The following is a 12,522-nucleotide window of genomic DNA, read 5'->3' as shown; positions in this document are numbered from 1 at the left end:
AATTAGAAATTAAAAAAAATGTATGTTAAATATACAGAATTGTTCTATAGTCTAATGCAATTACATCACATTTTACTTTAAATTACAGAAGAATTAAGAGTAATCCCTTTAATTAAATTGCAGTATTTAGATTACTTGGTAATTAATTACACCCAACACTGTATAACTAATTAAAATGTAAAGGTGAGAAACGTGCAGACCTATTTTTGTCTGGCGCTGTTGCCATGGTGACTCATAATATCTGCGCTCCATTGATAATGGCTTTTTATAGTTGTGGTGCACGCGCTTAACTCAGAGTAGGTCAACTCAGAGTTGATTGAACTAACTCATTTCAGCTGTTCTGTAACCGAAAACTCAGAGTTTCCCATCTCAGGGTAAGTCAACTCAGAGTTCAAGTTTTAACTCAGAGTTGGTTGAACCTCCTTTCTGAAACAGGCCCCTGGTTGCAGAATGCTAAATCCCTATATCACACTCATCAGGTGACTAGATATTGTTTTTTTTTTATTGTTTTTTTTTATTACAGAGCAACAACAACAACACAAAAAGACTTAAACATTTTTGTTTTATAATTTGTTTAACAAAGAGCAGGGGGGTATTCCAGAAAGCTTGGTTAACTTACCATTTGGTAAATCATAACCTCTGGGTTGATTTACCCCAAACCCGCATACCATGAGTATGTCGGTTCCAAAACACCTGAGAAGAGTTAGTTTAATCAACCTCCTACTGGTTACCCAGAGTTAATGCGCGCGCACGGTGAGTACATAAAGACATTTTCAATGGATCGCCGATTTCAGGAGTCACCATGGAAACCCAGGGAGAAAAAAAGCGAGCTACTTAGGTGAAACTGAGTTGGAGGTTTTAATGCTTGCTTATGAAGACTATAAGCCCATTATAAAAAAATAAAAAAATAAAAAGCTATACTGCTGCATCAGCAAAAGAAAGAGAGTTGGCTTGGCAAAAAATAACGGACAGAGTAAATGCACGAGTTTATAAAATTATAAATGGGCTATTTTCCTCTTTCATTGTGACGCAAAAAAATTATTTGGGGCATGTAGTAAAAATAGACAAGAATTTACTTGTTGGCCTCCATACATTTCTTAATATTACAGTAGTAATGCACATAATTGTCTAGTAATATGTTGGCCTCTTGTTTTATCAGGTGTAATCCTTCTGGAGCCAGAAGAAGTGTGAGCTAAGTCAAATTGAAACACAAAAACATTCTCCAACAATGTAATTTAGTATTTAATGTAGCCTAATTTAGTTTTCTATGTAGCCAATAGAAAGAAGGCTGAGGCCCGTAAAACAGGTGGGGGTCCACCTCCACCTTCCCTCACCCCAGCTGAGGAGCTGGCGCTGTCCCTTAATAAAGGGCGACCTGTGGTCGATGGGATTCCAGGGGCAGTTCGTCAGACTCAGCTACCAAGACAAGTGGCTTAGTAAAATGTAGGTGTATCATATTAATACTTATGATTTATTTATGTTTGTCACTGTTTTTGTCAGTGTTTTAATAAAGCACCATTTTAAAAAGGCATTTTGAATGCATTTTACAGTCATTGATTCACTTGTGCAGTATGCATGCTGCTTTGACTGCATATGCTGTGTACTGTAATCTTATTACTAGTACTCTTAGATGTTCCTAATGTCCTTCTTTATTAGTTGTATTTGTTTAAGAATATACATTGAGTATTGAATATGCATGATTATCTTATTGGTTTAATTATCTTGCAGTTGCTGATGGCCACATTGTATTATTGGATCCTCCTGCAACACCACACTCTGTCACAGTTGTAAGTGATTATTGTCTTTAGGTTTCTGTTTGCTAGACCAAGCATCCTTCCTTATTTTCACTGTAGGATGACAATGAAGAGACCACTTCTGCTGTGACAGAAACAGAAAATGTGGGGAGGCCCATTAGAGGTATGATGCATAGAATGAATTCCCCCTTTTTTGCATAAGAGAATAAATAAATTGTCATTGTCATTTTACAGAATATGGCAGGAGATTTTAATACAGATGAGGGTCCATCTACCTCCACACAGAATCTTAGCATTGTAAGAAATGTTCTGCAGTTCTCCTTCCTCATTTAAATATTTGGTCTGTGTTTGTATTACAGACTTTATCAGTCATGTTTAATTATTCTGTCTTTCTAGTTGCCTGCCAAAGAGCTGTATAAGGTCCACCTTCAAAAGCAAATCAGAAAAAGTGACATGGAGATGGACCTTATACAGCTTCAAATGGAGGAGAAAAGGCTTAACCTAAAAAAAGGCCAGACTTGACTTGCTGGAGCACCAGCTTAAGGTGGGAAACAGTGTGTGAACATTAATCTGTCATTTGTTGAATGAAATCTAAAGCAATAAATACAAATGTCTTTTGTTACAGGAAATAAAGAAACCATGAACAACACTTGACTGTTAACTGGTTTTAATTAAAGTGATTTTGGCAAATCATGTCTCGTACCACCCTGCCATCTCTTTGGTCTACTGGGTTCACTGGGGGTTCCTCTTGGCCATCTTCATCAAGAGAAGGGGGGGGGGGGGGGCCCTCTCACCTCTCAGTGTGGCAATGTTGTGAAGAACAACACAAGCAGCTGTGATGTCACATGACCTTTCTGGGTTGACCCTGAGTCCAAGCAGGCACTGAAACCTTGCCTTCAGGATGCCTATGGTCCATGTTCTGCTGTGGGCCAGGTTGAATTGTGCCTGTGGTCCAGGCTCAGGTTCAGGGTAGGGTGTCATCATATAGGGCAGACAGGGGTACCCTCTGTCCCCCAGCAAGTAACCATTGAAGTGTCATATAAAGGTAGTTAAAGTGTATAATTGCATAAAAAAAAACATAAAAAAATAAAATAAAATAAAACATTGTGTAAGGCAAAATTTGTGGCACAATGATGCCTCCCTAAACATTCTGGCATCATGTACAGACCCTGGCCATTTGGCTTCAACATTAGTGATGAGGTGGGTTGCATCACATATTACCTAGTTAGTGGGGACCAGTAATGAGGGTGATTTAATGGTTTAAACACCCAAACATTTAGCACCCAAAAAATCTATTGTCACCTGCACATTGATGCTATGGATTGACTTCCTATTAACATAGTCTCCTTCATTGACTGAAGGAGCTTTAATGGGAATGTGGGTTCCATCAATGCACCCAATTACATTTGGGAACCCTGAAATTGAAAGTTATATAATTAGAAACTTTTAAAATTATTGTGACTGTCACTGTATACAGTATGAATAGATTAAGTATAGTGCTATGTAACTAAAATGGTCTTTCATAGAATATCATAGAATGGACAAACCCGCCACTCTGTGGAATTCCTCTTTAATGACCCTCAGTGGTTTATGGCCAGGGAACTGCACAAAAGTGTGTAGGAACCGTTTGAGTGCAATGCATACTGTACGAACAGCCCTACACACAGTTGCCTTTCCCACATGCTCTGCATCGACTATTGTATAAACTCACCGTCGCAAAAAAAGTTAAATAAATGGAGTTAAATATTTAACTCCATTATCTTCGTTTAATAAATTAACGATTCTTTTGAAAAACGGTAACGCTCCCGCAAATATTCATTTGGATACGAAAACACATTGATACGTGGTTGTATCACCCTCTCACGGCGGAAAAGATTTCGTATCATCTGTGCTTCCACATCCACTGGATCGTCTTCAAAAGGGCACGCCATGCTCAGTAACCTTCTGAAACAAACTAACCCTGGAACATAACCTGCTACCGAGCAGGTTATCTTCAGAGAGTAAGTTCCTATGGTTACATACATACCCAGAAAGTTACCTCCGTTTTTGGAACCGAAAGTTGAGGTTATCCACTAACTTACCCTTAAACTTACCCGGGTATGTCACATAACCTGCTTTCTGGAATACCCCCCAGGTCTAATATAATAATTGATATAATTTATTTCAAGTATTTTTTATCACAAGTGAATGCACAAAATACTCATTAAAGGCAGGGTAGGTTATTTGTTGCAGAAACATTTTTTGTTATGTTGGTTGTAAGTCTCGTAACATCATTATAGGAATCAATAAGTTAAATGGTCTAAATGCATTTATATGAACGTAAACATCCCAGCCAGCACAGCCATGTAGGGCCCAAATGGGTTTGACCTGGGCTATTTAACTGGGACCCAGCCAGTTTTGTCCTCAGTTTCCATATAGTTTGCCCAGATGAAAAGAACACTGCTTAGTGTGCACACTACAGGCTGTTTAATGTAACACTTAATCAGTGTTGGAGGTAATGAGATAATTAAGTGATTGAATAATGATTGTGCATTATTGATGAACACCTGCTGTTAACAAGCATAATCACTGAAGGAAAGAGAAACACAAGAACTACTTCCCGCCACAGCCTTGGATGAAATCAACTGAGGATAAAATACATTAAATCTCTCAAGATCTGATTAAACAACTCCACAAACAGCATTACCAGCTTCACTTATTACTAACCAGACTGACTTTATTTCTGTCAGACATCTACAGAAGTTCTTAATAAGAATTAACAGAGGTTTAGATGTTGATTACTTATTTGAAAGTAATAGTTTGGTTTGATATCACCATTATGGCGATCAGTGTGTGATTTAGTCGGGCTCTTGACTTTTTAACATTAGTTTTTTTTCTGGCAGCTGTATCTGTTTGTTATGGTGAGAACAGCAAGAGAAAATGTAATCAGATGCTGTAAGCTGATTGATGATAAGAATATAATCATCATCATGTAGTAGTGGCTTAAAGGCAGGTTTTTTTCCAAATTTGTTTACACTTTCTTTATATACCGATACATAATTAAAATGTAAGTAGGCCTACTCTGAAAAAGAGTGTATAAAAATCAAGTGTCTGTAGTCCTCTCAGGGCGCAATAAACAGCTACTTATTTCCATTCGGAACGAATGAACAGATTGGCTGGGCTACTGTCACTCTCCCTCGTTACCATGGCTACCACCCCTGCTCAGTGTTGCCAGATTGGGCGGTTTTGAATTTGATTGTGCGGGTAAAAAAAGGGTTTGGGCGGGTGGACAAAATTTGGGCTGGTTTGGGGTCAGTTCGGCGGTTTTCAAACATCTACATTTTAAAGTCTAATTGGTTAAAAAACTAAACTAAAGTGTGCATGTAGTCCATAAAATCAGTCATCATGACATTACTGTAGCCTACGTGTGTACTGTACACACACACCCATCAGCTGGCATTGGTGTTGATGTCACCGACGAGCACGCACTTTTAGCCAATCAGCTATCAGCAGGCAGACGCGATTTAGCGCGATAAGTTGTAGCTGTATATTCAAAGTGATCGCTAATGTCAAAGTGACATAGCCTACTATACAGTAAGTTGTATCTACAGTAAAGAGTGAGATAGTGAGCAACTCTATAAACGTACATGTGGTGGGAGATATCGATAGTGACTATAACTCTGAGAGGAGAGAACAGTTGAATGACTTGAATTGAAATCAAATATGGGACGACTCCTATCCATGGTCATGTGCACACTAGCCTAACCTGACATCTGCAACTTTTAGTTGAAATTAGTTTTGATTGATTCGCTTCCGTCGCAACGATAATTTGTTATTAAAAAATCATTATTTTGTCACTTCGGGGTAGGTACGCAAAATTAATTTTCCGGCAACGCTTTATCTGTAGAGGGGTAAACGGATCCTCCATAGGGAGAGACTAGTTGGCACTTCAGCACTGCGTTATGAATGCTAGGTCAAAGAGATGTGTCTTTAATCTAGCTTTGAACTGACAGTGTGTGTCTGCTTCCCGGACAATGTTAGGAAGACTATTCCAAAGTTTTGGTGCTAAATAGGAAATGCTAATTGAAGAGGGCACTGCTTTTATAGGACTCTGCATCATTTCTACAGCACGGTCAACATCAGTGCTTTCCACAAAAAACAGTTCCACTGATGTATTCGTTTGTCTGAGGACTTCATACAGTTGCTGTGCATCTTGGATGTCATGGCCCTTAGCCACCAACCTATCTGCAGCTCTCTTTAATGCTCCTCCTACACCATCGGGGACCCCTTTTCAATGAAATCATTGATTAAATTAAGTGAATAACTCAACCCTGTCACAAAGTTTACAACCCCGAAACAATGACACATTGACATGACGGGGTTGAGTGTGATGAGTTTGAGTTTTTTTTGCTCAAAATGGCCACTGCTCTTAATGTGGTGTAGAAGAGTGGGCCACATGGCAGCCAATGAAATAAGTATATTTTAGATTTTTATGGATTAAAATATTTTTTTTACAAGTCATAATTTTCCCTCTTAATTGTATGTGATGGGGTTGAGTTGTTAAGCTTGACAGTACCCTCCCTGACTATAATACACCTAAAAAAATGTGTGAAAGTGTGATATCACTCACCTTCTTCTGCACCATGCTGTTGAAGAGAGCTGAATGATGCAACTTCCAGTGAATGATGTCACATATGGGTGGAGTCTAAATTATTATGGGCGGAGAATGGTTGGCGTGACGGGGTTGAGTTCAGACTGAGGGACTTTATGTAGTTTTTTATCAAATATCTTTTCTTTTTCTTTTTTTTTCTTTTTTTTTTTTTAAAAGCAAAGAACACAAATAAATACTTGCATTATTGCCGAAAATTATAGACACTGTGCACATTTTATTAATTATTTTCCAAGTACAAATTCAGCGAAGAACCTCAGGGACATGACAAAATGCTTGCTGTAAGACAGAAATACGATTTTTTTTAATGATAAAAATTATTTAAATGCAATAATTATTTGTATTCATTATAAAGGACATTATAAACAATCTCCAAAAAATGCATTAAGAAATAGAAAAAATATTATAAAAAATGAAATAAAATAAGCTTTATGGACAACAATAATTTTAGGGCTTCGGGTAATTTTGACCCGCAAGGGTAAGTTCCTTTAATGCAAATGGGAAAATATAAATAAAACTGTAATATGCACTTTTCATGATTAGGTAATCACAGCTGCTTTTAATCTTATTCACGAAGTCACCTTTATTTCTATAGCGCTTTTTACAATAGAGATTGTTTCAAAGCAGCTTTACAGCGATAAACAGGAAAATACCAATCAATGATGCAAACTTTTCAAATTCAAAATCTGCCATAAAGCAGCTCTAACAAAATATTATGTGTCATTATTCAGTTCATTCAATAACCGAATAAAGTTAAATTATGAAATGAATTCAGCTATAAGTGTTGTGGCAAATTCATAGTTCTTTTTGGTTCAGGTCTCAAAGAAGTTTCTCAGAGTCGAGGTTCCAGGTCAGAAGAATTAACTTTATTGACAAGCAACAAAGTGAGAAGCCGGCTGGCCATCCGGACATCTGATATTACAATGGTTTACACTTAGGTCTTATACCTTTTTTCTCATCCCTTGGTGTCCCATTACCTCACTTGGTGTCCAATTAGCGTTAACATAGTTATCTTTTTCTCTTTGCTCCTCCTCGTCACTTCACCACGATTAGAAACACTTGCATCAATGTCTAATTTCTAATGGTGGCCTTACTGGCGCATGCGCTTTCTTAAATATGATTTCATATATGGTTTTTTGGGTACTTTTCCACTCTTGTCCTTGTACAACCTTTCACCCAGTTTTTATCCTGTCCTCACACAACCCTTCCCAGTTTTTATCCTCACATACACTTTTGGCCTGTTCAGTGTTTCCCATCATTTTGTCCCCTTTTGACCTGTTTTCTCTGTTTCCCATAATTTTAGGCCTTCCATACTCCTAGGCCTAGTTTTCACTAAAATTACAGCATTTATTTGGGCCCATGTATGAGACAGATGACATTCTCCAATATAAGCAGCTCAACAGAAGACAATAGTGTCATTATTCATTTTGAGTCAGTTTAATGTTGATTAAATTTAGTTCAATGACAGTGTCGATGTCACAAAATTCGTCATTTATGAAACAAACTCTAATCAGCTATTTTGTCAAAAGACCAAGTCATCTCAAGTCGAAGGTTGTATATATGCTGCAGGTTGTAGTATATGCACAGTGTATTTGCTTGATAATTCATATAGTAATATGTAAAACATTATTGTTTAAAGGTATGACTGTATGACTTTCTTTCTTCTGCAGAACACAAAACAAGACATTTTGAAGAATGTTGGTAACCAAACAGTTTTGAGACTTTTTTTTTATTTTTTATAAATGATGGCAGAATTTTCAGTTTTGGGTGACTGATCCAAATATTATAAGTATTATTTCTATGGATATCCTTGTATGTACATTTTGGAGTGCCACCCAAGGCTATAATGTCAAACAGAAGAGTGAACGTGGAAAAATGGAGGCTTTGATATCTGAGCACCGTCCTTCGGATGAGACGTAAAACCGAGGTCCTGACTCTCTGTGGTCATTAAAAATCCCAGGATGTCTTTCGAAAGAGTAGGGGTGTAACCCCGGCATCCTGGCCAAATTTGCCCAGTGGCCTCTGTCCATCATGGCCTCCTAATCATCCTTATATACTGATTGGCTTCATCACTGTCTCCTCTCCACCAGTAAGCTGGTGTGTGGTGGGCGTTCTGGCGCAATATGGCTGCCGTCGCATCATCCAAGTGGATGCTCCACATTGGTGGTGGTTGAGGAGATCCCCCCCTTCTATGTAAAGCGCTTTGAGTGCAGAGAAAAGCGCTATATAAATGTAATGAATTATTATTATTATCTAATTATCTTGCAGCCACAGTTCCCCTGGAGACACACTGAATATGACATCACTGTGGAATGGGATTTACATGACAGATTCCATCAGTGTAAAACCATGCGGTATAAAATATGCTGAGAATGACCAATGAGAGTGTTTCCCAAAACCTGAATTTAGAAGTATTTCAACTGCACTCAGCAGACATCTCTTTAACCCTCATCCTTCCCTCGCACTTTGTAACATATCTTTCCCTTGCGGGTCAAAATTACCCGAAGCCCTAAAATGATTTTTGTCCATAAAGCTTATTTTATTTCATTTTTTATCATATTTTTTCTATTTCTTAATGTGTCACTATTATGTTAAGTTCATAGACTTTCAGTTGTTTTTCATTCATCACATGTGTTTCCCGCCACTAATCTGTCACCATGGACACTGATCACTTCCTCACAGCTGCCTGTCCTTTGTAATCACCACCATCACTGTGTATTTAAGTTCCTGCCTGTTTTCTGTTCAGTGTCTGGTATTGTTTGCCTGCCACTAATTGAATTTAAGCAAACAATTTAAATAAATTATATTTAAAAATGTATAAAATAACCATTATTGTTGTGAATTACTCTTACACAACATGAATGTAATGGATCCAAGTCCAAACTGATCAAATGACATACACTATACTTGATTTGTTGCCATAGAGCATCACAGTCCCGCCCACAGCCCGAGAGCCCGAGCATTTCTCCCATTGACGTTATGGAAAAATCCGTATCTAAAGAGTTTTAGAGCATGTCTGAGGATACCCAGCAAGCAATAGCCGTCATTTCACCGTCTTGGTTAAATATAGACCTGATATAGTCCGGCTATGTGTAACCTACTTCTAGCCAAAATAACATTGAATCTGGTTACATGTAATTTTTTTCCAAAATAACTTGCAAAATGTATGATATTCCATCATGTACGCAAAGTCAACTGTGATTACAAGGTGTTTGGTTTCATTTCTTTGACATGATCTAGGCTATGTGTAGCTGTGCGTAGACACGATCTAGCTCGTATAGTCAGCCCGGCTATTTGTAGCCCACTTATAGTCGAAACTGATTAATTGTCATTTTAATTAATTGTTGGGCAGGCAACGCATGAGATGGTTATATCCCATCATGTTTGCATTGGTAATAATATCTACAAAGGTGCCAGTGTCATTTCATGACATGGTCGATCTGTAGTCACGATTCAGCTCTGATTTGGACGGGCTATGCTGTGCTGGTCTACGTTTAACGGCTTGGCTATAGCCCTGATTTAGACCAGCGATTAGTATAGCCAAAATAGTCTTAAAATTGTTTACATGTTTTTCGCCCACGCAGCTTCATGTTTGCTGTCACACATTCATAAAAAAATCTACGATATTATTTGACTGTCTTTCATTTTAAATTAAATTAAAATGCAATTCAAATAATTTTATATTGTATTTTTAATATTTGATTTGGTCATTTTTATGTTTTGATCTTTTTGTAAGTTGTTAATGTTCTTTTTCTAAATAAAACCTTTATATTTAATTTGTTTGGATGGATTGTCATTTATGAGAACCTGTTTTATTTGAGTGAAAAGAATCCTTTAGCCATCATTTTGTTGTCTATTACATGTATATGTAGTCGTTTAATAGCCGTCTAATTGATGACTAGTCTATTCTTGGGCTATGGTTAGACGTCTATTAGATTTTCACTGACAGCCCAAATTCAGCCTTGTTTTAGCCTAGACCCATATGCACTGTCTATTAGACGTATGTATGTCGTTTAATAGCCGTCTAATTGATGACTAGTCTATTCTTGGGCTATGGTTAGACGTCTATTAGATTTTCACTGACATCCCAGATTTAGCCTTGTTTTAGCCTAGACGTCTGGGCTGTGTTTTGACGGCTATTAGATGTCTTTTAGACGCAAAACTGCTTGCTGGGTAACCAGCTACGGCTGAACTCATAAGCATACAACATATCATTTCGAGTGAAAAAACAAAGAGAAAATCCAGAAAAAGTCAAAGGTACAAGACTGTGTACATATTTTAATTTCCGAGCGAAGGAACTAGCAGTACTCATCCCATAAACCACCGCGCCTCACTGAAGTCGACTGAAGCCACAACCGCGAAAGAGCCTTTTGAGCGACTTCCAAATCTGACGACGGCCACGCGAACTTTTTCCTCCAGTGAATTTTATGCAGTGAAATATATATATATTTCTCACGGGTGCAGATCTGGCGGCCCACGGGCAGGTTGCTGACAAATGCCTCAACAATTTCCCACTTGTGGTCCATGCTCATTTTATTCATGAAGTTATAGTTCATCCTTAATTTTAATAACATTTAATGTATTTTCTTAATATCCACAACAAGTGAAAATTAAAAAGTGATGGTCAGCAAACCAGAAAGTGCACCACACCACCGGTCTGATGCATGGACCGGTGCATGGTCTGCTCTTGGACCACCATCATATTCAGTTTATTAACTTGCCATGAATTAATGTTCAGTAAATGCATGAAGAAATGTTCAGTAAATGCATGAAGAGGTATGCCTAGGCTAAATATTGTTTTGACAGTGGCATCATAAAATGCTTGATATGACTCGATAATGTTAACTAACGTTACCAACCTCCCTGCAAAACTCACCACAACATTGTAAGTCTTGTCCCTCATGCTGGCCCTTACAAAACCCACAAGCTGAACCTCGGACACGCTACACTCAACTACATGACCCGATTTGAAGTGGTTTTCACCCCTTTGAACACTTTTGTTTTCCTCCTTGAAAAAAGCCATCATGGCAGCCAAGGAGATCATGATTGCACTGATAAGTCTACCGTGCAAAAACGCAACACAGTTTTTATTTTTTATTTTTATTTTTAATTAATGATCTTCAGTCTTCACGGACCTTCGCGGGGTTTAACCAGACAGTTACACGACTTCCACCAATCAGATGCATCACTGTGGGATTGTTCAGGTTTGTGGGTAATGAATTACGAACACAATGTAAAGCGATCGGAATGTTGTGGTGTACATTTACATTTAGTCATTTAGCAGACGCTTTTGTCCAAAGCGACTTACAAATTGGGACTAAATTAAGCAAGTCATCGTGAAGAGGCAAAAAACAACGCAAGAAGTGCTCAAAATACGAAGTTCAGGCATTATTCAGAGTAGCATAAGCCCGATAAGCGAGAATTTACAGGAATATATACATATATATATACATTTTTTTTTTTTTTTTTTATGAGGTTAAGTGCTCACGGAAGAGAAGAGTTTTCAGCTCTTTTTTTAATGTTGTCATGGATTCTGCATTCTGGATGCCGGTGGGGAGATCATTCCACCAGCATGGAACTGTGAATGAGAATGTTCTGGAAAGTGATTTTTTGGCTCTCTGTGATGGGACCACGAGACGTCGCTCGTTGACCGATCGAAGGCTTCTGGTAGGGATGTAGACTTGTAGGAGTGAGTGAAAGTAGGACGGAGCTGAGCCTGTGACAGATCTGTAAGCAAGTGTCAGTGCCTTGAACTTGATGCGAGCAGAGAGAGGTAGCCAGTGCAGTGAGATGAACAAAGGAGTGACGTGGGCCCTCTTGGGCTCGTTGAAGACAAGACGAGCTGCAGCGTTCTGAATCATTTGTAGAGGTTTAGTTGCACATGATGAAAGTCCAGCCAGAAGAGCATTGCAGTAGTTAAGCCTAGTAATGACCAGGGCCTGGACGAGAAGTTGTGTTGCATGCTCAGTTAGGAAAGGCCTGATCTTCCTGATGTTGTGCAGTGCAAACCTGCATGATCGAGCTGTCTTTGAAATGTGATCTGTGAAGGTCAGCTGGTCATCAACTGTTACTCCAAGATTTCTGACCGACCTTGATGGGGTGATTGATGATGAGTCTAGC

The 12,522-nt window shown here is 38.4% G+C and overlaps 1 long non-coding RNA gene across 2 annotated transcripts; it reads left to right on the top strand.

Moving 5' to 3' along the window:
• Positions 1–933: 933 nt before the first annotated feature.
• Positions 934–2,471, top strand: LOC309507371. Of its 2 annotated transcripts, XR_014209131.1 has the most exons (6): positions 935–1,187; positions 1,274–1,443; positions 1,729–1,917; positions 1,989–2,051; positions 2,151–2,298; positions 2,380–2,470. It is a non-coding gene; the product is annotated as an uncharacterized lncRNA (long non-coding RNA). The 2 variants fall into 2 exon arrangements; XR_014209130.1 differs by having other exon boundaries at positions 934–1,443; positions 2,380–2,471.
• Positions 2,472–12,522: the final 10,051 nt, after the last annotated feature.

The sequence above is a fragment of the Leuciscus leuciscus genome, assembly GCF_965113295.1.
Source record: "Leuciscus leuciscus genome assembly, chromosome: 10".
Lineage (NCBI taxonomy): Eukaryota > Metazoa > Chordata > Actinopteri > Cypriniformes > Leuciscidae > Leuciscus > Leuciscus leuciscus.
The sequence above is the reverse complement of the archived record's forward strand: the minus strand, read 5'-3'. Positions and strand labels throughout refer to the sequence as shown.